This window comes from Dipodomys ordii, unplaced genomic scaffold, assembly GCF_000151885.1.
Source record: "Dipodomys ordii isolate 6190 unplaced genomic scaffold, Dord_2.0 Scaffold144, whole genome shotgun sequence".
Taxonomy (NCBI): domain Eukaryota; kingdom Metazoa; phylum Chordata; class Mammalia; order Rodentia; family Heteromyidae; genus Dipodomys; species Dipodomys ordii.
The window spans coordinates 2287267-2312141 of record NW_012267360.1 but is presented as its reverse complement, the minus strand read 5'-3'; positions in this window follow the sequence as shown (position 1 = coordinate 2312141).

The window sequence follows — 24875 nt, the reverse complement described above, 5'->3', positions numbered from 1 at the left end:
TCATGTAACTGTAACCCTCTGTCCAGTATTTTTACAATAAAATATATAAAAAATTGAAAATAGAAAAAAAAATTGGGTGAAAAATGGAAGCTTTACACAGGAACCTATATAAGAGTAGTTTAAGAACGGATTTCACAGCAAACTATGGATTAATAGATGTGATAATATAAAATATTAGTGCAATTAAAGGCTGAATTTATTGAGGAAAAGGAAGGTGAGAGTCCTATTGTTCTCTTTACCCTTAAGACCAGCCTAAGTAAAGATACTTTATTGATAGTGGCTTCTTTTTTATTATATATATACATATATTTATGTATTTATATATAAATATATTTATATATTTATGTATTATATATATACACATATATTATGTATTATAAAGAGGGGTTACAGTTACATGAGTAAGGTAATGAATACATTTCCTATCAAGCATTGTTACCTCCTCCTTTGTTTTTCCCTACCATTTCTTCTCTCCCCACCTCCCTAACTTCACCCTCCCTCCCCTCTACCCCTAGCAGGCTGTAAAATTTGTTTTCAACATAATGTTTTGTACATCTCATGGTTATAATTGTTCAACCTTTATCATCATTTCAGCATTTTTGTATTTCCCTTCCCTTCCACAAATTAGAAAAATGTATATACAAGATGCAAGACATCAGAATCAAATACAGTGTAAACAGGGGTTATACCATGGGGGAAGAACATACAAAAGAAACAAAAAAACACACAGTACATTATAAGTACATTAAAAACAACAGCAACAAAGATAAAACCTCTTGTCCCTAAGAACAGTGCTGGAGGAATATCAAATACAAACTCTACAACAAAGCCATAGTAATCAAAACAGCTTGGTACTGGCACAAAAACAGACCTGAGGACCAATGGAATAGAACCAAAGACCCAGAAATGAGCCCACAGATCTATAGCCACGTAGTCTTGAATAAGGACGCTAAAAAAAAAATAGTGTCTTCTTTTTAATAGGGAAGAGCTTTCAAGAGAAAGAGATCAGAATGTTGAGGAGTCTAGAAATCATGTCCCATGTTCTGGGTTAGACTAGGTTATGAGGTCTTACTAGGATAGGTAATAATTTTCTAATACTTTGCAGAGATTTTTTTTTAATATTCACTTAACTTTAATTCAGAGCAGAGTCTGAGCACGAGGAAGAAAGGTAAGGAATAAGGCCCTCTAGTGACAATTCTCTGCCAGTATTCCAATTTGAAAAGCAACAAGCACTGACCCTAGCTTGCATATTTTATTCAGCCAAACAGCTTAATAAGACTAAACCTGACCCAGCTTTCTTAAACAATATATAAATTGCTTATTTTTGCCTGAGGTTGCTCTTTGGGAGAGTGTCCTAGACTGCCTGGTTATTGGACCCTAAATAATATATTAACATAATCCTTGTAGCTGTAGCAGTTATAGTAATATCGCAGAGAGAGTCTGCTAAACATGTTCCCCTATTTCATTATATGTTAGGAATCTTCTCCATGTTTTTACAAATCAGAGTTATGATGTACTGTTAGGCTTTTACTCAATTACATGATTTCTATGAGGAATAGTTGGAAAAAATTAAAGATCAATTAATTTTATCCAGCCATGAAATGAATTATAAGTTTTGTCAAATGCTTTTAGAGTTGCTTTGGAAAAATGAGTAGAATTTTCCCATGTAACCTTCAAGATTAAAAGTAGGTTATGCACGTATAAAATTCAAATAATAAAGTTTGAATTACTAGGTATTTTCAAGTCTTTTTCACCTATTGTACTAGCCTATTAGAATCCACTCTCGTCTCCAAACCTCTGTGGAAGATGTTTGGTTATTTTAATAGATAAGCCACATCTCAGGTATTAATACAATATTACTTTTTGGTACAAAAATTCCAAAACTGTGTTTGTGGTTGAAGAAATCTGCTCTATGGGTTTGTTCAAGTGTTTCAGAAAACATAACTCCCTTTCTCTATGGAGTTGTCTTCTATTAGTATTTTACCAAATCATTATCTGGCTTTTCTCAACATACTAAAAAAAAGGTAGATCTATCTGGGCACAGTTAGAATGACAGATAAAGGAATACCGTAGAAATTTCTTAGAGACATATTTGACAACTCAAGTGATGTTCACTACTTCCAGGAGAAATGACCTGTAAATTACCACACTCATTTGATGAGAAATAGATCACAACCTAGCTCTATTAAGGAAAGCAAAGTAATGATTTTTAAACTTCTCTTCAAATTTCTGAACTCATGGAGTAACCATAGAAGTATAAAAAATGTTGAAAAACACAACACAACCATAAATATTATCTTCCAGAAAATATAGAATACTTCTTGATCCATATTTTGAATCTAGTATAATACTGATATATAAACAGGAAAATAAAGTCAACTGAAGCAGAATTTCAGTCATAAACATACATGGAAAAAATTCTTAACAATATATTAGCCAGTGAATTCAACAATATATAGGAACAACTTAAAACCCCAAATAAGTAGTATTTGTCTCAGAGTGAGAGGCTGCTTAAATATTTAAAAAGCCACTGTAAAATCTCTGAATTAATCAACATAAAAAATGTCACATGGCCCAATCAGTTGATTCAAAGGAAGCATTTAACAAAATTCAATACTATACATCATAGAAACACTCAGAGAGGTTGATATAGAGAAGAATTTAACTTCTTAAAGAGTAACAACTATAAAAACTACAGGTAACATACTTATTGATTGGCTAAATGTTTTTCCGTAAGATCCTGAGAAATGATCCTGAGAAATGTAAGAATGTCTTATTTTACTATTTTTATTCATCATAATGCTATGTGGTTTAGTGACCTAGGCAAGATGAGGAAATAATAGACATTCTGACCAGAAAGAAATAAAGCTGTCCTTGTTTGCAGATAGTACACTTGTCTGAGTACAAAAATCCAGGCAATCTTCCAAAATATTTCAAAGGCTCAGCAAAGTTGAAGAATAAAAGACAAATATGAAAAACTCATAAAAAAGAAATGAAGAAGGAAATTCAAAACACATTATAATAGCTCAAAAAAGTCACACTTTGGTAAAATGTATACTCTAAAAACTGTACCATATTGGTAACAGAAATTAAAGAGGGAAATAAACGGTGAGATAAATGGAGTAGAAAAATCAATGCAGAAAACATACCAATTCTCCCAAATTAACATGTGGAACTGACTCAATTCCTACAGAATCTTAGTGTTCTCTCTCTCTTTCTCTGTGTGTCTCTCTGTCTCTGTCTCTCTCCGTACAGCTGAGATTGTGCTCAGGGCATTTTATATATTAAGCATGCTCTGTCACTGAACTACAAACCCAATTAGTGTTTTTTAATGTAAATAGAACAGATTACCCTGAAATATTTATGCAAAGGACATGGAAATAATGTAGTTATAATAGTTCTGAAAAATAATTAGTATATGCTAAGTACAATGATCAGGAACAACTGGTATTTGCAAAGAAATGGACTTGTAGATCAATGGAACAGAATGGAGATCTCAAAAACAGACTCAAACAAAAGTGCCCAGGGGGAATTTGACAGTGGTTTAAAGCCAATTCAATACAGGAAAGACTATCTTTTCAACAACTAACACTACAGCCATTGGCCAGCCCCCTCTCCAAAGCTAAAATATATTTTTTTATGAGTTTAGGTCAAATTTTACTAAAAACAGATCATGGACTAAAGTGTAAAACTAAAACTTTGTAGAAAAAAACAAAAACAACAACAAAAATATTTGTAGGTTGTCCAGACTTATTGCAAAAAAGGGAAGGCATGAAAGTTAAAGTTATTACAATATTAAAATTTGGTATAAAACTTTCACTCAGATCAAGATCCGTTAAAAAGTGGAAAAGACACTACACAGTAAGAGAAAATATGGTAAAACACATAAAAACCAAGAAGAAATGCCAAAAGTATAAAATTAAACTGCCAATGATTTGAAACAAACTAACAGATCATAGAATTGAACAAAAGATCACAAGACACATTCAAACTAATAAGAAGTTGCATATAACAAGTACAAGAAAATATGCCATCACTGATTATTAGGGAAATATGAATCAAAATGACAATGATGTAGTACTAATTAGCTATCAGAATGACTAAAACGTTAACAACCATGGTTGGGCAGAGTGGGGTAGTTCAGGTTTGTAATCCTAGCTATTTGTGAGATGAAAGTAATATTGTGGTTCCAAGGCTGGCCCAGGAGGAAAAAAAAGTTAATGCATTAACTCAGTAAATAAACTGTGATTTCAACTACTTGGGAGACATATGTGGATGATCAAAGTCTGAGGCCAGCAGATGCAAAAAGTAGAAGACCCTATCTGAAAAAAAAACAATGAATGCAAGAAGAGTATAACCTGTGGTAGAGCACTGGAAAAGAAAAGAACATCACATCAAATGCTAATAAGAATTTACAGAAATGAATCATATATATATTGGTTAGAAATATTATAGAATAATACTCAAAAACACCTTGGAAATTTCTTAAAAGAAAAAAAATTATGTAGCCAGGTGCTGGTGGCCCACACCCAACATCCTAGATACTCAGGAGGCTGAGATCTGAAATTGGTGGTTCTAAGCCAGCCAAAGTCCATGAGACTGTCTCCAATTAACCACCAGAAAGCTGGAAATGGAGCTGTGGCTCAAATGGTAGAGTGCTAGCCTTGAGCACAGAGGCTCAGGGACAGCCTTCAGGTCCTGGTTTCAACCCCTAGGAGCATCATAATCAGTGGAATCCACAGTCATACTCCCAATTATTTATCCCAAACAAATGAAAATTTATATACCCCTCATTCCTAATGAAAGTTTATAGGGTATTTGTCCTGTAACAGGAGAGGAAAAATAACACTAGAAAAAAACATACTCCTCAGTAGGTGAATGATACAAATGATACAATGAATTACACTATCTACACTATGGAATAGTACTCAACAATAAAAATGAAAGGAGCTGTTGATAAGAGTATCCTGGATATATCTCTAGAGATTGTTGCATGAAACAAGCCAATGCCAAAGGTTGTATATTGTATGAATCTGTTCATATCTAATACTGATGAAGTGGTACTTACCTGGGGTTAGATAAGGGTTGATGTTGAGAATGGGCTGATTTCATGGGGGGAAAGGGGTTAGGGAAGCAAATAGACCACATGAGAGATCTGAGAGATCTTGATAAAAAACAGTAAATATTCTTTGTTTAACTGTGTCAATGTCAAGATCGTTATGACAGTTTAACAAGATTTCTGTTACTAAACTTGATGAAAGGGAATGGAATATTCTGTATTATTTCACATAACTACAGAGAAACCTACATTTATCTCTAAATAGGTACAAATTTAAAAAAAGTAATGACATTTATGGGAATGTAGATTGCAGTGAATTATAAAGAGTAGTAAAGCAGTGCATATAGACAAATATTGCCTCATCAATAAGGCAAATTTGATATGTGGTGGTTGAATTTATAGCCTCTTCTTTTTGTGCACATTTCTCAAGTAGTATAACTCAAGGCTCAGTTCTGTGCTTTTCTCCATACACTCTCCTTGAGTGAGCTCATACTCTCTCACAATTTTAACTGCGTACATGCTAATAACTTCCAAACTGACACTTCTTTTCCTTCACTCTCCACTTTCAGACAATCCATTACAGACCAGATACAGGTAGGTGGGTGATTTGCAACTACCTACTCAGAGAAGAATGAATGCATCCTTTTCTTTCTCTTGCTTTCTCTGCTTCAGTTAGTGTCACTATTGTTCAACTTGTTTGGCCTTATTAATAACCTTGGAATTATTCTTTACTTAAATATTGCTTTCAGATCCCTTGCCACTTGACAACTGAAGATACATTTTTTGTATCTATTTTTGCCTTGCTCAAGTTCTTATACTCTCTCCTACTTCCTGCTGCTATATTTTTATAACTGGTTTTTTTTCCCCTTGCTGGGATTTTCCCACCTCAGATTAGGCATTGGCACATCCTCTAGAATTTTCTAAATTGCAAATTACCCTTATCACCCCTCAGCATCTACAGTGAAATACTTCAGATCTTATGTCAGAGTATTAAAGCCTTTTGGGAATCTGGTCCCTCTGTATCTCCAGGCTCATGAAACAATTTTTCTGTCTGGAATTTTACACCACAGTGATGTTCATTTGCAAGTAATGGCTCACATCAAATACCTTAATTCTAATTGTAATGACCTCTAGTAGAAAGGGACTGGATCTTTTCCTACTTAGCCTTTCCACAGAGACCACTCCCCACTCCTCTTTATCTGTTATTGTGCTAATCTAATACATTATGTACATAACTCTCATGATGAGTCATTTTCTCATCAATCTAAATTTTATTTTTATTTTGTGGCATGTTGGGACTTGACGTCCAAGATACTGGACTCTGTCCCTTGACTTTTTCACTCAAGTCTAGAGCTCTACCACTTGAGCCATGCCTCTTCTGGTTAACTGTAGATTCAGTCTCAAGAACTTTTTTTTGTCAAGGCTGGCTTCAAACCATGCTCCTCCTGGACTCAGCCACCTGAGTAGCTAGGATTTCAAGTGTGAATCATGGCACCTGGCTTCAATTTCCTCATCTGAACATAACTTTATCCCCCCCCAAGTGATTTGTATATATCTCTTCCAGGGCCCCTTATGGGTCCTATTATGGATCTGGTTTCACTACTGGATTGGGACACAGTATCAGGCAGAAACCATGTCGATTATGTCAGCATAATTATGAAAATTAAATAAGGAACATTTAAACACCTTTCCTTTTAATTTATAAAGATAATTTTATCTACTCCCAGAGCTCAAAATATGAGAACAATGTGAATGTCCTGTTCATTACTTTATTCTACCAATTAGTACTAACTACTACACAATGTGCCAGAGACCAGGAAGGCCATAAGGAGAAACCATGCTTCAGAACTTCAAGCTTATCTTTAAATGTAATACCACTCTGTAAAATATGCAATGGAAAAGAAGCATTTCTAGAACAAGTTTAACAAGGTCACTACAAAGATTGGGGGAAAAAAAAACCCAGTAATTTGACAAGAAGCCCAGGCCACAAAACTCAGGGTTAGGCTAATTCATTATCAAGAAAAAGATTCTGATAATTCTGATATAAAAACAAATGTAACCACTTGGTATCAGTATAGTGGGAAGAAATAAAGGATTTCAGAGATAAAAAAGCATGGGGGTGAAAAATTTAAATGCGAATAAATGCTTGTGGAGAAACTTGCTTAACTTTTGTGGATGGAATAAAATAGGAAGCATCAGTGATACTTCTGAAGAATTAGAGCAGAAAAGGTTTGCCACTGTGCTACTCTAGCAGCATATCCCACTGAGTGTGGGAGGTTAGGGTTCCTATCCAATGTAGAGACTTCCTTGTGGACTACACAGCATTTTCCCAAAAATGATATGACACTAGACATGTTTAATCTTAACACTCAACATTAAAATAAAGAACAAAATTCTTTGACCTCTCCTGCCATCATTGAGCCTCCATTAAGTTCTTTCACATCCATAGAAGGAGGTGCAGAACCTCTTTTCTTAAGCTGAGGCACTAACGTCCCACTATTAGTACTGAAGTTATTTGCTGATTGTGAGCAGAGCAGGGGAGTGAGCCAAAGGCACCTGTGTCTCCTGGAGATAGGTAATCGTTCCTTGCAGTTCTTTTCTGTTTGGATACAATTCAGAATTCTTACATTGATTCTGGTCTCGCCCACAATCTTAAACTCCAGTCCTTCTTAAGAGTACATGACACATTTTGTCATTGTATTATTGTCTTTCAAGCATCTATGTTCTCACAAAATTCAGAATCAATATTTTGAAAATCCTTTTAGGGGCAAGAAAGTTTACATTTCATGAGCAACTAAGGGAAGTGGCTAGAAAAAAGCAATGGGAAATGATAACCACTCCATGGGCTAGGATTTCTGCCCCTGCTGGCATATCTAGAAATTCGGGGAATTTAACAGATGACAGACTTCATTTGTCATCCTTTTATTAACCTATTTATTTCCATTGAGCAAATATGCTTTATGGTCCTTCTATATAGCATATAATTTGGAGAGCTAGGTTCCTGCTCTTTAGAACTTTCAAGTCTGGCTCCGGTTTGCAAACTTCCTCTTGAAGTAAGGAGACCAGGTCTGCCCAGTGCAATACTGGCCACAAGGTGGAGGGAAGTGTCTGGCATCTTGTCTTCTTGCTGGGGGAAGGAACACCCCCACCATCACCTGCCTCTCAGGAGCCCTGGAGCCTGGAGCAGGCACTTGGCTTATAGGTTACTGAATCTGTCAGTCTAGTGCCTGGGACTGGGAATTTCCTGAGGATCTTCCCCCTGAGCCAACCTATTTAGGCCCTGACCAGCCTAGCTGTGAGGACTCCACGCCACATTTGTCTCTGTGATCGTGTCCTGTGTCCTGTCTCTTGGCTCTTCTCCAGTCATCTTGGAGTCCCAATTCAGCTCTCCATTTGGAGCTGAATTAGCTTGTTGGTATCGTTCTTGTTATTTCCTTCCTCTTTAGCATGTTTCCTAGCTGTGTTATATGTATTTTTGTGTTGTAGGCCTTTGTAACAACTGGCGGCCTGCAGCCTGCTAACTGTATAATGAAGACTCCAATATTCTATATTTTAAGATGTGGCTTCTGGAATGATTTACATTACAACACTCTTAGTCCCAAGTCCTTCACTGTTACAAAGGCATGCAAAGCAGTCTAGTGCCATGTGAAGGATTAAGTACATGTTTGGACTTTTCCTTTGAAGAATCCCCAACACAAGTATAAGTGAATCTGTGTAGTCATTCTTCAACTTTTCAAATAGTAGATGAGATAATTCCAGCTATGGCACAACATAGAGCTGAAGAAGTAGAACTGGAAATCTCACTGCTGGCATTTCAGTAGCTGATAGCCTTTGTGGTAAAACAGAATAGTGCAATGTTCAAAATGACAGAGTTCTATCCATCCCTGCCTATTGTTCTAACATATCCTTCCACTTGCATATCTGTCTTGCTTCAAGTTCTCCTTAAAGATCCTAATATCCTTCCAAGCTCTCACAACTCAATTCCCTAGAGAGATATGGACATTTCCCTCACATTCTTCCTAATTTACTAATGCTTTCATTTAAATGAACCATTACTCTGAAATATCACAATTCTGCTCACCCCTGATCCTATCCACATGATTTCAGGGGCTTCTACCATTATGCCCAGCCATCACTTCTGTATTTTGCCAAGCCCCAGCATGACTTCAGTAACAATGATCAAGTACCCAACGTTCAAGGAAAGCTCAAAAAATGCCATCTTGCCTGTGATATTAGCTTCTAGAGGATAGTAAATGTATTATAACTACTCACAGAGAAAGAAACAGTAATATACAGAGAAAGAGCGTGTGTGTGAGAGAGAGAGAAAGAGAGAGAGAAAAGGAGAGATTTGACAGGAGAATTTCTTAGGAAAATTAGCTTATGTGATTTTAAAGACTGAGCAGACGTTTGGGGTTGTCTGAAAGCTGGAGTCCCTGAGATGGTGGTAACATGGCTGAGTCAAGGTCCATAGACTTCTGAGCTGAAGGAGATAATGATGTAAATCTTTGTCTGAGACTGAGAGCTTGAGAGCCAGGAGAGCCATTGGTATAACTCTTAGAGTCTAAAGGCCAAAAAACCTGAAGTTTTTATGTTCAAAGAGAGAAACCCAGGAGATAGACACATTCCTTTCTCTTCTAATTTTTGTTCTAAGATCCCAACTGACTGGATGAAGCTTGTTCACACTAGAGGAAGATCTTCCCTGATTAGTCCACTGAGAGCTATACCTCTGGGATTGCCTTTACAAAACATCAGAGAATGACGCTTTCTCTAGGTAGTCTTTCATGCAGTCAAACTGACACCTAAATTGGCTACCACAGCAAGCAAATTTAAAGTTAAGCAATAGTACAATGAATCAAAATAATTTACAGTTATTTTTAATTCCAGAGGGAGGAAAATGATCCGATTAACTCTTCCCCTAAGAAATCATTATTCTATTGAGTTCATCCAAATAGCAGGGTGTGATTTTAATTATTATAATAGAACATAATTGTCACTAAACTGAGGAATTAATTATTCTGAAAGGAATTGTGTCATTCTTCTAGAAATAAGATGATATGAAAATTTATTTTGTGGCTCTGAGTTTTGAATAATACCAACACAGCTGATGTATTTACTCATGTGAAACTTAAGCAATAGTCACTTGTGATTCACCCAACTTTCTCCCCAGAGTTCGATTTTCCATTTTAAACTTGCAAATTAGATGAAAGCTTCATTATTTCTCTAATGGGAGACACAAACTCTTATAGAAGTGCCTCAGACTCGGCATTTGCCATCTATCTTAAATGCCATCATCCAGTTGGCACATGGTTATGGGTCTCTGCCTAGTTGTCTTTTCTATTTCATAACTCTTGATCCATGGGATGATTTTCATGTAATCCAGCAAAGATGCAAAGACATGAAGTTATCAGACAATCAATTATCCTCTAGGTTAAAACTGAATTCCTAGAGAAAACTTGTGAGTATTTTCAAGGTTAAGATTGATGGCTCTTGGTGTATAGTCTAAAAAATGTCTTTGGCAAACTTAATACAATAGAAATATTTGGTAAGTTAACTCTACTTGCTTCTCTGAGACTTAATTCACCTGCCGTATTTCTAGGTTTCTTTGTACTGGTGTACCTGAACTCACATGCTCCCCAGTGTATCATCCTTCCTGCTAGAACCTTAGGCATCTTTATATCCAGTATTAATGGGTTAGTGATTCCTAGTATCCCATGGAACCTGTCTTATGAGTACAAGAATCCATTAGTATCATTAATATGATATCCTTTTTATGAAAGTATTTTGATTTAAAATTATTCTTCAAATTCTACAAATTAAATCATGAAGTCAAGATGAGAGAGAAGGAGCCACCTGATTTAGAATTGCTCCGTGCAAAATTGTCAGAGGCCAGAGGAGCAGATGATCAAACTGAGCTTTAAAATTTGGGGTAAGGGAGTGCCTGCCAAAGATTAAATGACAAGAAAGCTCTTATTAGTTCTTACTGAAACCAGCATTTTCTATAATGGAAAAAAAAGACCACCCAGGCTACATTTTAGATTATTGATTTTAAGAACTCTGATGCAAGAAGGGAAAGGAAGCTTGGTATCATCACATAGCATTTCTTATCACATCAAAATTACAGACTTTATTTTATGCCTGATTATATTTTGAGATTCGCCTGGAGGTACAAACCTCATGGTGCTCAGGTATTAAAGATGAGAAAGGTAGAGTTGTACACAGTAGTGCAAGAGGCCAGAGAGAGAGGGGCACTGAGAGGCGGAGGGCAGAAAGAGATTTGTCATGGAAACTCAAAGCATTGTTTAAAGAAAGGGAAAGGTCATCTATATCAAATGTTGTTGAGAATCAAGTCAACTGAGAAAAGGAAAATGCTCAATTGAATTTAACAACCTGATGTTCCTGGTGACTTTAACAATAGCTGATTTAGTGGAAAGATAAAGATAGAAACCAGATTAGAAGGGCAAAAGGGTAAGTGGCATGAAATGGAAGCAGGGTCTATCAACAATCAAGGAAAGATAAAAGACAAAGACAGGAGGGTGAGGATGAAAAGTTTGTTTTGTATTTGTATTAATTGGGAATAGTGTGGGAGAGCTCAAAGGTAACAATTCAGCTGAGATGACAGGTTGTATCAGAGACAGAGAAGGATTTAAGCAATAGAGCATGTCCCTGAGTAAGGCAAGATTCATGGGACCCAACAGCATTTAGGTATGGGTCCTGCCTTAGAAGAGGGATAGATCTTGACGACATTTTTAATTGATCAGAAGACCTGCACAGGTTAGTAATTCCATTTTATCAGTGAAGACCTGCTTTCTCTCTTCATGAATACCAGCAGCATATTTGTGGTTTATTCTTGGGAGCTTTTTTTCAATTTGAGATGGAGATTATATTATTATACCTTGATGAGAAGTCTGAAACTCCACCTGCTGCCACATAGAAAGGCAAACTTGAGTTAGCCCTGCAAGTGTGCAGTATACTCCCTGTGGGGTGTCCGTAACTACAGATGACAGCCTGCTTATGATGCTTACAGAACCTAATCATGGGGTATGTAGCCAACTCCCTGTGGGGTATCCCCACCAATGATGCTTACAGCATCATGAGGCAGTTAATTACTAATGGATACAGGAGACTGAGTTAATTGTCAATGGATTTGGGAAAATACATTATCAGGATATATTTAAAGTCTTGTTTGCAACATTGGTTTTATATTTTTAAAAAGATATAATAAGGAAATAGAACTATTTTTTGTTCTAACAAAGGTCCATGCCTCATAGTCTGTGGATCTGAATGGCTCATCACTGAGATGGCAATTCCACAGTTAGAAAGAAAACTAAGAGAAGAAAAACTGGCTCATCATATGGAGCAGGATCCAGAAGCTAAACCACACACAAATGTCTATACCCCTTATTCTTTTTTTTCCTTTCCTTTTCTTTTTTCTGCTTGTGGGGGCTGAACTCTGGGCCTGGACACTGTCCCTCAGCAATTCTGCACAAGACTCATGACCTACCACTTGAGCCACTGCGCCACTTCTGGATTTTTTCTGCTTATGTGGTGCTGAGGAATCAAACCCAGGGCCTCATGCATGCAAGGCAAGCAAGGTGGCACTGAGCCACCTTCCCAGCCCTATATCCCTTATTCTTACAAAATAAAATTTTCTTAGAACACAAATTATTCATTTTCAGTTGTGTGCATTCTGTAGTGGAAGAGTTGAAGGGTTTGACAGAGTCTGTAATGGCAGACTGATAACTCTCCCTGACTAATATTTATACAGCCGTGTTCAGAAGAAACTAAAAGGACTCTAGTTCCTGGACAAAGGGAAAGGCTGTGCAATGCCCCAGGCTGCTAACAAGTAAGGTGGAAGAAGTTCCTATTCATTTATGAGGAGGGGCTTTAATTCTACCCCAGACAGGAATTCATGGGCTCAGCCCTAAAATTCCAAATCCTTGGAACCATCCAAGTAGGCCAAACTCCTCTCCTCAATAAAAGCATTAGGCTTCTGAAGGAGACCTGGTTTACAGAAAACAGACAAAATTACAAGAATTAAAACAATGCAAGGCTAACTTAGGGTCTCTTGGAGGCAGGCATAGATAGGAAAATAGGAAATGGTTACTATGCAGAAGCAAATGTACCAACCAAAATCCTTTGGAACCTTAAGTTCATTAACATTAGTGATAAAAATAACTAACATTTGTTGAGTGCTTTGTATATGCAGAGCACTCTGTTAAATTCTTTATATGAATTTTAAAAATGTAATCCCCATAGTGATCCTATAAGGCAGCTTCCCTTTTAATTGTCATTTTGCAGATGAGTAATAAGTTGTGAGATCTTAATATACCCATGGGCAATGTAGAAAATCACTGAGGCTGGATACAAACTCAGAAAGTCTCCATTTAATGTTTGTATTCAAAATCACTATCTTTTCCCCCAATAGTAGGGATTGAAGCCAAGGCTTGGCACTTGTTAGGCAAGTATTCTATCATCCAAGCTATACTCAGAGGCCTCTGCCTTTAAAATAGGATCTTATTAATTTTGCCCAGGCTTCCCTTCAGCCATGACCCTCCTGCTTTCACTTCTAGAGTAGCTAAAATTACTAGCCCAACCATTTCCTAAATATGTTGTGTGGCATAATATAATACAGTTTGTGTATCAGGAAATATTGCTTAACAAGAGCTGTACTGGAATTTACTTAATTTAGGCTGTGAACATCACGATTAGGCTAGTTTTACTATATAGAAGTTGATGTTATCCTTCCTCTTTAATCCAGGGTCATTCTCCTTTTGTTTGGCATTCTACTGTCTCAGATATCATTTTACAGATAGCCAGAGGATGTTAAAGAGGAAAAGAATGAACATTCAAACAAGCAGAACAGAATATAATAAAGGTATAATTTAGAGTATTTGGGATTCTTAGAAGCAGAACTGTTTAGAGAAACATGACAGAGACTAAAAGTTTCTCTTTGAGCTAAAATGTTGAAAACATAAAAGGAATCACAGTTTGTGGAGTTCCATCTTATATTGCTTGGATAGATGCTGATAACCTATTTATATACTTTACTTTTGATAAAAAAAATAAAGATTCACTGACTTCTTTAAGAATACAAAATCTTTGGATGGCAAGACAATGTCCTAAAAGTTGTTACCTTTATTTCTGAACTAGGGGTTCTAAACTAGCTAATCTATTTGTCCTCATTTTCTCAAGAGCTAAGTGAAATCTGCCTCTCTTTTGCTGTTTTCCAACATGTTGTTTTTTATCTCCTGGGGGAAGTTCATTCTCATTTCACCTCCATGTTCTACTTAAAGAACAGTGGATTCCCATGAAAACCTTTCCAATCTCCTTTACTTATACTTTATCCACAAGTTCATTACAGCGTTTATCAACCAGCCAGTAACATTTTTTTTCTCTGAACTATATATCCGTTAGTAATTTTAGTTGTTAATATGTATACGTATTCTCTTTCAAAACTAAACACAAAACAGTTTGGATAAGGGCAGATTTACACAGCATAATATAGAAAAATACTATATTTATATTGTAATATTAATAACATTGATACAATGCAATTATCCTTTTTATGTGTTTTATTATTCTTAATTAATATGTAAAACACCTATTTAACTCATTCTTCTTTTAGTATTACGTTACTGCTGTTTCTATGACTGCATCGTCATGACTACTACATTGAAATAACTCATTCTTTTTTAACTAGATCACAATGTTCCATGATATTAGTTCTGCATTTTGCATCCATTTTATCTACTAATGACTGTCAGGTCCTGTGTTGTCAACTTATATTTACTTGTGAGTTTGGCCTCTATCTGAAGCCATTATTTCCTAATATTAGGAAAACTTCCATCTTGTTTTCTATATCTGATGTTTAACTGTGTTGAATGACTTCATGACATATCCAACAATCATAAGTTTGAATTCTGGTGTCTATAAATTCAGCTATGTGATGTTGGACAACCTATTTAACTACTCTAAACCTTTTATCATCTATAATATATAGACAACATTTTTTTCAGAATCTAATTGTAAGCACTCTGAAAGCAAGAATATTGTCCACCTGCTTTACTAATACTTAACATCAGGCACAAAGAATAGTAATTGGTAAACAGGGATTGATGAATATCTAGATAAAGATCAAGTTTATGAAAGATGTTTATCATTGGCACCTAGAACTCAACAGTTGTCCAGATCCATCCATTGGCTTTACCAATGTGTTTAGCTAAAATGGGCTTTGTGATAAGGATAATAGCTTCTCCACTGCATTTCACAAGACACTTAGAAGGTAAGAGCAATCCTGGGGCTCACGGAGAAGGCGTTAGGACATACAGGGCTTCTGCAAATTACACAGATATTTCATTCCTATCTATAAATAAAAGGTGATATGGATCACAATTGCAGGTGACATTTCACCCACACAACTCATGACTTATGGAATTCTCACATTCAAGAGGAAGAACTAGACATTTATTTCAATCAATAGTGTTTGCCTCTCATTTTTGAATCTTGGAGTTTGAGATTTTACACTGCTGTCAAGGGCCATGAGTCAGGAGTGGAATCCCACCAAACCCTCTAAAACATAGAATATAGTGCTGCTTCTGGGGCTTGAACTCGGGTCCTGGGTGCTGTCCCTGAGCTTTGTTTGTTTGTTTTTGTTCAAGGCTAACACTCTATCTCATGAGCCATTTCCGCTTCTTTTTGGTGATTAATGGGAAATAATAGTCTCAAACATTTTCTTACCCAAGATGGCTTCAAACTGCAGTCTGCAAATCTCACCCTTCTGAGTGGCTAGGATTATAGGTATGAGCCACCTTGTTCAGCTAAAATCTCTTTCTCTCTTTCTCATTTTCTCTCTCTCTCATTTTTTTTCTTTTTTTTCTTTGTCGGTCGTGGGACTTGAACTCTGGGCCTGGGCGCTGTCCCTCAGCTCTTCAGCTCAAGGCGAGCGCTCTACCACTTGAGCTACAGCGCCACTTCCGGTTTTCTGGTGGTTTATTGGAGATAGGAGTCTCACGGTCTCTCCTGCCCGGGCTGGCTTTGAACCGCGATCCTCAGATCTCAGCCTCCTGAGTAGCTAGGATTACAGGCGTGAGCCACCAGCGCCCGGCTCATTTTTTTTTCTTTTTTACTTTACTTTCTTTCATCCCAGATTGGGATTTGAACATGTTGTATAATGTTTTACACACATTGGCAGAAATCCTACAACCTGAGCTTTGTCATTCTCTCTTGACTAAACGAAGGGGTAAGAAATAGAGTATAATGTGTAATAGTGATAAGTGGTATGTGAATTAGGTGATGCTTTATGCTGTAACAGATAAATCCCCAGTAATGTTAGTAGCACACCATAGTAAACAGTAATTTCTTGCTAACAACTCTGTGGATATGGAGTCTTCCCACATGAGTTAGGGGCCCTGTTTCTTCCACTGTATAGTCCCACCATCTTTCAGGATGCCTGAGTCTTTCATTTCTAGTCATTAGACAGAAAAGATTGAGGAGGAGCTGGGAGGTTTGCATAGGCTAGATGTGAAAGGAACACTTAAAATGTCCATCACATCTCAATGGCCATAGGTCTCAGGAAATGGTAAGGGAGGCTAGGAAATACACTTTATTGATATGCTGTGGAAGAAAGGGAATTACATGTGGCAAATGGTTAGAAACTAATGCCTCACATTACAAATACTAGGTCAGCAGAGGCAAGGATGCAGACAGCAAGTATTTAAATTAGTCAATTTATGATAAACTATCCTAGTTATTGGGAGCATCAGAGAAATTTTGTTCTTGTGGGGAGAAAAATATGGTGACAGACCATATACTCAATTTAAAAGGAAACACAACTTAAACCACAAGCATGAAGTTGACTAAGAACTGAAGAGGAATTTGATCAACTAGAATAGGAGGTTTCATTCCATTCTTCATTTATGATAATAAGCTTCTAATAAGAATCCATATATGCAAGACCAGTAAGGATTATAGAAAGAGATCCTCCACCAGATAAACAACAGTATGTAACAATAAGTGGAGCGTTCTGATGGTGCTTATTCTACCTTGAGGGAATTCTCAGTATAAAGATATAAAGGAGAAATTTATTTCATTAAAGAAACAAAATCATGAATAATGAAGTCTAGTAGATCTCAAGATTTAAAGATTTAAAGTTCAAATGAGTTGTCAAATGCTTCTGCAAATGTTTTGGCCCAGATAACTTTAGTCGCTTACATAACATGTAGCTACATATCTACCCCACATGCTTAAATGTAGCCTTGGAAGGTAAATTCCCTATAATGTAAATACTATCTCCTCACGAGCCTTACACTCAGTCTCCCTATTGTTTGGAGTAGTCTGCCTCTTGGTTGCTTTTTTCCTATCTGCTCAGTGAACCTGAAAGACCAAGGCAAGTAAGTTTACAAAACTAAGAAAGGAGTTATGTCATGATATTAGCTGACTTCTTCATCCTTGCAGAGACTGTTAGAAGGGAACTAATTCTGATACTCATTTTCTTGGTTATTCCAGCTGATACTTTATCCATAATGTCCAAGAAATTTGTTAAGAAACAGCAATTTGTTTTAGTTTGCCCCAACTCTCTGACTACCAAAGAAAGAAGGGAAGGAGATTTCAGTTCAGCCGACACAATCAGTTTCTCCAGTATTGAAGGTCCTTTGAGATATTGCCCTGAACCAACCATCCCATTTTCTGTATCATTGTAATTCTCTAATCATTTCCCATCCTTCTTTCAGTTTTAATATCAAGAAATTTATACCTTTGCAAAACCAGTATTAAATATCAGGAATACAAGTATGACAAAGATATACATAAGAATTCTTGAATAATGAAAGCTTTGGCATTCACAAATAATCTAGATCAGTAAACTGCAGCCTGTGGGTCAAATCCAACCTGCTGTATATTTTGCATAGCTGCAAGCATAGACTTGGAGCCCTTTCAGGAGCTGCCTCTTGCATGGCTTTTGTCTTGGTACATTAGTGTGTTTTCTGTGGCTGGTTCCTCCCTGCAATGGCTGTGTTAAGTAGAGGTTGTAGAGACCATATATAGATTCCTGGACTCAAAATCTATACTATTTCTCATCTAAATCCTTGTGAAATATGTTGTTGATGCACCATCTAGCCTATTGAAGGTTATTTCAGGTATAATGGGAGAGTGGTTTTCCTGCAGAGGCAATAAACAGTAAGTGGTGAGCATATTGCAAATTATTGTAAGCAAACAAAAAAAATAGAGACATAAATGAAAAGGGGTATATGTTCTTTATGAATAGTAATCTTGCATTTTTCTCTAAAAATTGTTCCTTGTACTTAAAGCAAAGCTAAGAAGTAACAACATTTTTCATTTACCAAATGTATTTTATCTTCATAAGCCTCAGGACTCCTTTTGCCTGTGTCTATATCTAGGTATTTATTTGTCTTGTCAGTTTGTCTGGGCCAGTATTAACTGTCTCTGTTCCATTAATGAAGGCATTCTTTCTTCTTCAGGACTACTAAACTGAACTTATATTGAGAATTGAATGTATTTTAATTAAAGCTTAACTATAACAAAAGTATTCACCACTTTTCACGTTTTATTTGTGGCCAAAGCTTCCATAATAATATGGCTAAGGTCATATGCCTGATTCCAACGTGGAACTCTTTAATTCTAGTCTATTCCAAATTACCAACCATTTTGAAGATTCAGCAATGTTCCAGGCACTGTGCAAGTTATAAAGATCATTGATGAAAGCAGAGCCATTCTCTCTAAGAATCCCAGAGCGTAGTGAAAAGACAGGGTAAGTCTTGTAGGTAAATGACTGATGCTTGTTCTAAGAATGCAGATATGCTGTAATAAATGCAATTAGAATTATTGCAAGCATTATAATAGGAAAGTGGTGGTTATGAATTTTTTTATGAGTCTGTATTTGTAGAATGCCTCAAACATAAATAGTTTTTATGTAGAAAAATTGAGGCAGTAGTTTTTACAGCTATATGATAGAGTTTAAGATTAGAACCAAAAAAAAAGAATATACTTAATGAACATAACTAGATTCCAATTGGTTCCAGATACAGGGTGGTCTGATGAAAAGTTTGTGGAACAGCCTGGAAAGACAAACTGAAAAATGTGGTCTTATTCACAAAACTGTGAACACTGGTTGATTTTTACTTGTTAATATGGAGTATGGCTATGAAGACCATCCCAGAGTTTTTAGACTTAACTGGATTTTGGACAGGAGGCTGGGAGAAAACTAAAGGCCTTTTGTACAACTGTAGGAGAGATGTATCTGAGCTCTGACTAGAACATGTGATAAAAAATGGGTAAGAGGTCACTTAGAGCAATAGCACAGAACCACTTATAGAAGACTGAGGTGATAATATGCCTATTCAAAGAGGAAAAACAATGATAGTGACTTTGCTTTCAAGACTAGAATATGCTCCTTTAAATGGAAACTTCCGTTAAATGAAAGTCAAAGCCCAAGGAAAATGTAGTTTACGGAAATATTTGGATATCTATGGGAACCCTTTATTTGGTACACTGAATTTAGGTGGAGGTGAAATTTCCAGTATATTGGATCTAGAGAAAGACATGAATAACACGAGCTAAACCCAGAAGTTGTTTGTTTGTTGTTTGTTTTTGGTCATGGGGCTTGAACTTTGGGTGCTGTTCCTGGGCTTTTCAGCTCAAGGCCAGTGCTGTACCACTTGAGCCACAGCACCACTTCCGGTTCTTCTGTGGTTAATTGGAGTCTTACAGATGTTCCTGTCCATGCTGGCTTTGAACTGTGATTCTCAAGTCTTGGCCTCCTGAGTAGCTAGGATTACAGGCATGAACCAGTGCCTGACAACATAGAAGTTTTTATGAGAACCATTTCAAAAGAGGGACAGTTAGAAAAAGACACAGGGCTAATTAAATGTGTAGAGTAGGCTATTTCTGAGAAAAAATGGTTATCTATGGAAAAAACAGAAGGAAATGATGCAAAGGGTATGTGGATATCCCATCCATTCAGGACCAATTGACCACACTTTTGAAAAATAATGACAATACTGATAATTTTAATTTGAAGATCTAATAATTGATCAAAAATATATCTGTACCTATTGTGGAGTGAGTTTCTTCAACATTAAGACTTTTACCAAAACTTATTTTAAGCCCAATAGGAGGCAAAACAGAGACCTAGTCATGTGAGAATTCATTTCCAAGAGCTCTCTGTCCCAGGGGTGTCAGGATGGACTGCGGGACTGAATAGTAACACTGTACTAATAAACATGAATAAAAATCTAGGCCTTTCTCTCCAACCACTCTTTGAATTTGGTGCTAATCTACTTCAGGAAACTTAAGACTTTGTGCCTCGTTATCTATCTATTCAGGAAAACTTTTCACCTAGCTATCATCTATTCTAGAGCTTGCTATAAGTTGTATTGAATGAGATATTTTGCTTTGGGCAAATAAAAATACCTGAAAGATTTAAATAGAACATTAAATTAGCTTCACCTGCTTTCCTCAATGCCACTGGAGTCTTGGAGGAAACAGTGAAACGACAGATCTATTTCTGCCTTTTGCAAGATGCATCTGTGTGTATAAACTGTTTTGATTATCCTCCTGATGAATTAACCCTCTGGGTTACTAAGTTACCTCTTCCTACAGCTGCTCAACAGCAGTATTTTTTCATTTAATGTCCTCAGATCAAACCTTTTATTAATAGGAAAAGTTGTTATTTTAACAAGCATTTCCTGGGCAACAATTACCAGGAAATAGACTGCTGAGTTTCTACCATGTAGTTAGCATTTTACCATAGTTAGAAAGCATCGTTGTTTTGTTGAAAACTAGTTTCTGAGTAATCTGAGCAGAAATATCATTGTAGAGAGATGTTTATAGACAGAGTCCAAACATAAACCTTCATGAAGGTCATCTGAGCTCATCTATGAAGGCCATCTGGCTAAGGGTGCACAAATATTTCTACTACTACAGGTCTTCTCCAACACTTACACTGCATTTATTTATGTACTTATTTATTTACTGGCACAGGAGTTTTGAACTCATGGCTGCAGGGGCTCTACTACTTGAAACAGTCTACCAGTCCCTTTTGTATTGGTTATTTTCAAGTCTCACTGTATGCCCAGGATCACCTGGCCTGTGATCCTCCTATTGATGCTTCCTATGTCAGTGGGAAAGAGTTGAGTGTTATCAGTCATTCATGAAGTCTTAAGAACCTTGAAAAGTCTCAAGAAGTTTTATGCCTAGGCTGTACTCAAACTGCAATTTTCCCATATCTAAATCCCAAATAACTAGGGTTAAAGGCATGAACCACCACACTCAGTAACTTCTGATACTTGTGACAATCACCATTTTATGTGGACTGAGGTTCTGATTAAAATTTTTACTAGTAATGTTGAATATTTTCCATATATATATTGGACATTTGTATATCTTCTTTTGACACATGTCTACTCATGTATTGTGGCCTTTTGAAATTGGATTATTGGGGATTTTTTATGTTTTCTTTCTCTTTATTAAATTTTTGCTATTGAGTTGTTTGAAATAGATGACCTGTGATTTTCTAGAAAAGAGTTTTGAGTATATAATTTCATGAACTTTCAATAATCTTTGTGTATGTGTGAGCACATATGTGCATGTGCGTGTGTATCTGTGTACCAGTGTATGTCAGTATCAGTACTGAAACTGCACTTAGGGCCTCAGCACTATAGCTTAACTTTTATTCATAGCTAATGTTTCTTCTAGGAGTTAATAGTTTCAAACTATCAAGACTTCGCCTGTAATAACTTGAATAGCATCCCCCCAGATCCCTACCACATAGTTAAACTTGTTCGTGTACTATTATCCCAAGCCTGTTAACATGTAACTTTACAGAGAAATGGAACCTTCTCGTGTAATTTAATGAAGTACTTCCCAATACAGAGATTATTTTTGTGTTATGGGAGCAGGAACAATAATAGCTAGTACTTCAGGGAAAGAAGGAGTGAGAGAAGGAACAAAGATATAAGGAGAGAATCAGAAAGCTGAGGGAAGAGTAGATGAAGTACTGCCCCCACTGAAGATGGGAATTTGGGTGGTATCAACTAAGGGTTAGTAATAACAGTTAAAAGCTTTCTGGAAAAGACAAAGAAAATGGATTCTCAGCCTCCGGAAGGAATTTGTGCCTACTAGTGTTTTGATTGTTTTACCCAATAAGAATTATTTCAAACTTATGAATCCAGAGATATAAGATTATACCTTAATGATTTGTTTGGTTTGGTAGTACTTTGGTTTTAATTTCAGATTCTCATTCTTGTTAGGCTTACTCTTGAGTCTGGCCTCCAGCTCATTAATATAGTTTCAAGACACTGAGTTTGCAGTAATTTGTTATAGCAGCAATAAGAGAGTAACATTACTGCTACATACTAAGAATTTCCACACTTTAAGACCAGTCTAGAACTCTAGAAATATATCTTAAACTACTAATTTATGATATCAAGTCAAATATGTCACAAATCTATACAGAAACTGAATCAAACAATCACTAACACTCACCCACAAGATTAGCAAGAACTCTGCAGATTTACCTTTAACCTCTCTTCTGCAGAACACAAAGACAATCTCTCAAAAGTAGATCTCCAACTACACCAAGATGATAAAATGACTAGTTTGGCATCGCAGCATGATGTTCATGCACTGTTCAGCTATCTACCAAGGCCATTAAATTCTCTCAAAAAGCCACAGATAAATGCCTTTAACTATAAAACATTGAAATAGCTGGCTTCACTGATGAAGAAAAAAATAGAGATTTGTACCAAATGTAGAAAAAAAGAAAGTAAGTGTAATTTTCTAAGTGACTACATATAAGGAGTTGTTTTTCACAGAGAGCACTCGCCATCGGGAAGGCGGAAGGCGGAAGCCAGCACCAACTGTAGTCGTGGCTGTGCCATGCGGCCCCGCCATCTTAGGTCGGCTCCCGCAGCTCTCCACAGCTCCCCCTTTTTTGTTTTATTGAGCGACAGGTAAGAGTAGAGGTTGGGCCTCTGCCTAAAACATTAATGAGAGGACCTTGCACTGGTCTTCGCCTGAGGGGCGCCTTCCCCAGTGACGACCAGGCCCGTCCGATGCCTTTTTTGCAGAGGTGGGATCTTGGGCATCAACCCACTTGCAACCCAACATGCTCTTCTTGGGCTCATGCCAGGAAGTGATTCCCATGTGCAGTGCGTTTGCCCAAGTGTAGTGTGTTTACCTTACACCCTGTGCTATTCTCTTAATGTGGCAAGCCACACGTGAGGGGACTGTCTGGCCTCAATGGCAGTAAAGGCCTGGACTACCATAGCCATACTTCTGCGCTGCGAGCTCCTAATCTGGTATATGCACCACAGGCACAACAAGATCACCAATGCCAGGTTACCAATAAGGGAGCCTATTCCTGCCCACTCCTTAAAATGATCCACAGCTGTCAAAATCCAGGAGGAAACATCTTGTAACAGGGCATCATCCATCCGGGTGGAGTTTACCGCGACAATGGCTGATCGTAGCTGTAACATCAATTGGTCGAATTTTCCCGTCCAGTTGCCTAAAAGGTAACTTGACAGTTGTTTAGACAAATTTGCTGCCTGGGTATAGTTATAATACTGAATAGCAGTAATACAAAGCCCTTCATATTTTTGAACACATCCCAGCTGAGCCAACTGCCACATGATATCAACCTGTTCCTGTATAAGGTCAATCCTTTGATTTAACAACATCAGTCCTCCTTTTAATTGTGCAATGGCCACTTGTTGTAAATCTAGAGCTCTAGCTATAGTCACCGACAAGTTATTTAGAGTCTGAGCCGTCTGCACAGTATGTGACATGACGACAGCGGCAGCCATCGCACTCGCAGCAGCCACAGCTATAGCAGTTACAATGGCCGCAGTGATGCCAAAATCTCTCTTATGCCTAAACAAGGTTACAGCTTGAGAAGCATCTACTGGCACAGGCACCCAATGTGGAATGCGTGCAACTATAGCTAATGGATACTGAGAACTCCAGCAGGTAGCATAATAGCAGGTTTCATTAGTACAAGCACACACATCATCTGAACATACAGAGGTGTTGTTCATTACCAATAACACAAAAGGGGAAACCACACACACGGGGGTAGGCTGATAGCTAAATACGGTATAATTCTTACTAAAATGACAATTGGCACCCACAGTACGAGCAGTACTAGTCAAATTGCAAGTCATGTTTGCTATAAAAAAGTGACCCCCTTTTTTGTTTTATACGGCTCCTTTTCATCTGTTGAATAAGTGCTCTCACTTCTTTCTCCTTTAACTCGCTGGAACTTCCTCTTTCTGATTTTAGCTTGGACAGATCTGGGTATAGTTGCCCCTTTTTGCCCTGTTCACTGTCTCCCTTTTCACTGATTGCCTTCTCTGATCTCTCCTCCTGTAACTGCTCCAGTGCTGACTGTCCATTTTCTATCATCTCACAGCAGCTCTGATCCTCCAGGCAGCCCTTAATCAATGCCCAAATGGGGTGGACTCCTGCCCTTAATGTGCCCTGTTTATAGGCAAAGTCCAAATCCCTCCCTAACTTTTTCCAAGAAGCTGCTGTGAGGCTCCCGGACACTATGAACCAAGGAGCTACAATGTTGCATGCTTCAAGGAACCTCTGTAAAGTATCCTTTTTTAACTTTAGTCCTTTTGAGCGTAGTAGCTCTTCCAGGGCCAGAAAAATTGGATGTGATGCCGCGGCGCCCATCTTAGTTATTAAAAATTTTATTTTGTTTATTGCAGCATTATTTACCATAGCTAAGATATGGAACCAACCCAGATGCCCCTCAGTAGATGAATGGATCAAGAAAATGTGGTATATATACACA